Source organism: Anabrus simplex, chromosome 8, assembly GCF_040414725.1.
Source record: "Anabrus simplex isolate iqAnaSimp1 chromosome 8, ASM4041472v1, whole genome shotgun sequence".
NCBI classification, from domain to species: Eukaryota; Metazoa; Arthropoda; class Insecta; order Orthoptera; family Tettigoniidae; genus Anabrus; species Anabrus simplex.
This window is the reverse complement of record NC_090272.1, coordinates 217,173,738-217,178,192: the sequence shown is the minus strand read 5'-3', so window position 1 is coordinate 217,178,192 and position 4,455 is coordinate 217,173,738. Positions and strand designations below refer to the sequence as shown.

Genomic DNA, 4,455 nt, shown 5'->3' with positions numbered 1-4,455 from the left:
AGGTGTCCTTGTCTTTCTTTCTTTCTTTCTTTCTTTCTTTCTTTCTTTCTTTCTTTCTTTCCTTCCTAATCTGTTTAACCTCCAGGGTTAGTTTTTCGCTCGGAGTTAGCGAGGTTTCCCACCTCTGCCGCCTCAAGGGCAGTGTCATGGAGCGTGGGACTTGGGGTCGGGGGATAGAACTGGGGGAAGTGGACCAGTACCTCCCCCAGGTGGCCTCACGTGGTATGCTGAACAGCTGCCTTGTTGGGGGATGGGCAGTATAGAAGGAATAGACAAGTAAGAGGGAAGGAAGTGACCGTGGCCTTGACTTAGGTATCATCCCGGCATTTGCCTGGAGGAGAAGTGGGAACCTACGGAAACCCACTTCTAGGATGGCTCAGGTGTGAATCGAACGCCCTCTTTTCAGTTGACCTCCCGGGACTGAGTGGACCCCGTTCCAGCCCTCACACCATTTTTGAAAACTTCGTGGCACAGCCGGAAATCGAACCCGAGGTTCCGGGTGTGGTAGCTGATAACGCTAACCACTACACCACAGAGGCGGACCAAGATATAATATCGGTGATGAAATATCTCGAAGGTGCCGTCCACAGGAGTGAATTTTTTAAACATTTTTCCAGAGAAATTAATCCAGTTTCATAAATATAAGCAAATCCTTATGAACCTCGTAACAAACATATTGAAATTTTGCATGATGGTTAATATCGTGTTAAAAATTAGACAGCTTGTTATGATTCTTGTGTTTATCCAAGCGTTTTTTGGGAAATGTTTCCTAAAACGTAAACTCTCACGCTACTGACGATCAGTGCGAATCTAGAATGCAGCGGCTGAACTCCGTGGTTTCTGAGCGCGCTCCGATGCGCTTTTATTCCTTTTTTTCCTCTTTGCTTTATGTCGCGCCGACACAGACACGTCTTTTGGCGACGATGGAGTAGGGAAGGCCGAGGAGTGGGAAGGAAGCGCCTGTGGCCTTAATTAAGGTGCAGTCCCAGCATTTGTCTGGATTGAAAATGGGAAACGGGAAAACCATCTTCAGGACTGCCGACAGTGGGATTCGAACCCACTATCTCCCGGATGCAAGCTCAGAGCTGTAAGACTCTAAACGCACGGTGGTAAAGCAAGACGTGTGAAGTCAACATAAAGAGGTTGAACTGACTTTGAATTTGTTCTTGCTGAATAGGACAAAACAGTAGGAAAATGCCGATAATATGAGAATGCGTGGCTCAAACTTCTCTTCTTTTGGAAATTATTTCCAAACATAGGAGGGCCGTAGAGTACTGGCAATATTGATAGAACGCAATATTTAATGAACTAACAAGTATAATTGCATTACATTCCTCCAATATACCTTTTGCCAAATGTCAGGAATCCGTTGGGAAAGCGTTTTTCGTTGATGACAGCGACGGAGAACTCTACTGCGCGAAGTACAGATGCCACGTCCGGAAATTAGCGGCCTCGGACGTGTTCCCTCAACTCTGGAAACAGGTCACAAGGACTCATGTCTGGTAAATACAGAGGGTGTTCCGTGATCTCCCAACGCCACTGTTGCAATAAGAACTTGACATTGTTTGCGACTTGGCAACCTGCTTTAGGCCGATCATCTCGCAATAAACGTGGACGTTTGGCAGATGTCGCTCCAGAAATCAGCAATAGCAGTCACTGTTGACGGTTTTGTTGTATACAAGGCACAACATAAAAGCTTATTGCTTCAACACATTTATACAATATGTACATGAAATAGAATGAAACTTTTCTTGAAGCTTGTTGAGTTGTACACGTTTAATATTAATATAAGGTAGTAGGCTGAGGGCCTGAATAATATTTACATTTGAGATTCCTATATATATTTAATCTTGTCTTGATGAGACAGTCTGTTCAAATGAGAGAATGTTCTTGATAGTCGAAAACTATCGGTCATGTATAATAACAAGTGGAACTTGTAGAGAGAGTTCGTATTAGCAGAATGCTTGGATGGGTGCTCGACGTGACTACGGGATGCAGGATGAATGAGGCTATGTCCAGAAGTGAAACCTCACGGCCAGAAATCAGTCCACCTATTCAGAATACATTTTTAAGAGGGTGCCTCCGTGTCTGACTTGCGGTGTAGTCTGGTCGTTGGACACTGTAGGAGTCCTGGGGAGGTGAGAAACGGTGCTCCCTTTATAGCGCTGGCTGACGTCACCGACGATCACGTCAGTGCACTGCATTCTGCCTCGTGGTCTCCGGAAACATCCATGTGTCGGGCGGGCTGCGGAGATTGTAGGCGCGGAGGACACACACACAACAGGTTTGTCCCTCAGACACAGCACGCGTAAGAATAACACCCTCGTAGTTGTATGCCACAGTCAGCACAATCTTCACCCGACTGGGTTCCTGTCGAAATTTTTGTCGACGTGACGAACCTGGCATCATTCTATTGACGTTTTAATTCAGGCTCGTAGGGTCGTGCCCACGTCTCATCAATGGTGGAAATATGCTGCAGATCTGCGTCTCATTCGTTGCGGTGTCTGTCCAGGTGGATGCCAGCCAGTGCATACCGGTGCCATTTCTGTACATCGATGAGTTGATGTGGAGCCGAACGGGACGCAATTTTCCTCATCTTAAGATATTTCGCCAGTATGTGGCACACCATTTGATGACTCAGATCAAAATCTACGGATAAATCCCGGACAGTCCATCGATATTTTACGGAAACTAGACAACTCACGATGTCAATCTGATCTTGAGGAATGGACGACCGACCTGTGCGGTGTAAATCAGACCCGCACGAAACGCCTTGGCGACCCATCGTGCAACCCTCCTATACGGTAATGCATTCTCGCCACATTCTGATGCATTTTTGCCACCGGCAACCTCGATTTTAATTCACGAACGCTGGTCACCTTTTGAAAACATGCTTTAGAGCGGTGAAATCGACACTCTTCACTTCAACGCCACACAGCAACAACACTCCCAGCTGGATGCCCGTCAGATGCACAGCGCCACCTGACTGCTCCCATGCCCGATCTCCTGCGAGTGTCTGGACTATGTTGCCACTTCTTTATTCACCAAATACATAAAAAATGATAAATGGATTCGTGATGAAATCCAAGGGTGAGGCTTCGAATTATAATGTCTAATAAATTTACTGCGCATGTCGAAGATAACCAACATACAATTACAGTAAAGAAGTAACACGACAATACGAAGATATGAAAAGGAACAGAAAGTAAGAAAATGTTATTAATGAGGTGGAGATACAGACAGATAGATAGATAGATAGATAGATAGATAGATAGATAGATAGGTAGATATAGATATGGTTTATTTTAACTTGCAAAGTTAGGGACACGCATCCCTGCCCTTCACTTAAGCAGTGAAAAAAAAAATACCGAAAAAATATAAAAAACATAAACCAATTACTATCTTACTGTGCTACCTTACTGTACATAAAATATCTATTATAGTACAAACAATCAAACCCCATGGCACTACAGCTCTTGAAGGGCCTTGGCCTACCAAGTGACCGCTGCTCAGCCCGAAGGCCTGCAGATTGCGAGGTGTCGTGTAGTCAGCACGACGATTCCTCTCGACCGTTATTCTTGGCTTTCGAGACCGGCGTCGCTATCTCACCTTCTGATAACTCCTCAATTCTAATCACGTAGGCTGAGTGGACCTCGAACCAGCCCTCAGGTCCAGGTAAAAATCCCTGTCCTGGCCGGGAATCGAACCCAGGGCTTCCGGGTAAGAGGCAGGCACGCTACCCCTGCACCACGGGGCTGGGAAAAGGGAATTGAGCCAACGGCAAGCGGTGTTCCCAAGCGGTCACCCATCCAAGTACTGACCACGTCCAATGTTGCTTAACTGCGGTGATCGGAGGAGAACCGGTGTATTCAACATGGTATGACCGTTGGTATCTATTATTGTGCATAATTTAAAATAAATTAACATTTTGCTTCCTAAGTACAATAATAATACCTACGAAGAAAATAAACTGCAATGGTAATATTGATAATAATATAAATAATGCATAGAAAATCGTACAATTGTTTACAATTTAATGTTCAATACCGGAAATGTTTCACATTGTGGAAAGTTTTAGTAATCATGTAAGGACTGTATGAGCTCAGGCTCAGGCGGCAGCACACCGGCCTCTCATCATTGGGTTCCGTGCTTCAAATCCCGATCATTCTATGTCAGATTTGTGCTGGACAAAGCGGAGTGGGGGGCAGATTCTTCCCCGGGCAATCCGGTTTTCCCTGTCATCTTTCATTCCAGCAACACTCTCCAATATCATTTCATTTCATCCGTTTGTCATTAATCATTGTGCCAGAGGAGTGTAACAGGCTTCGGCAGCCGGCACAATTCCTATCCTCGCCGCTAGATAGGGGCTTCATTCATTCCATTCCCGACTCATTCAAATGACTGGAAACAGGCTGTGGATTTTCATTTTCATGCTGGGCAAAAGAATATTTCATA

At 45.3% G+C, this 4,455-nt stretch overlaps 1 non-coding gene across 1 annotated transcript; it reads right to left on the bottom strand.

The window, feature by feature from the left end:
- Positions 1–3,772: 3,772 nt before the first annotated feature.
- Positions 3,773–3,891, bottom strand: LOC136879461 (5S ribosomal RNA). Its single transcript, XR_010860937.2, has one exon. It is a non-coding gene; the product is annotated as a 5S ribosomal RNA (ribosomal RNA).
- Between the last annotated feature and the right edge of the window lie 564 nt (positions 3,892–4,455).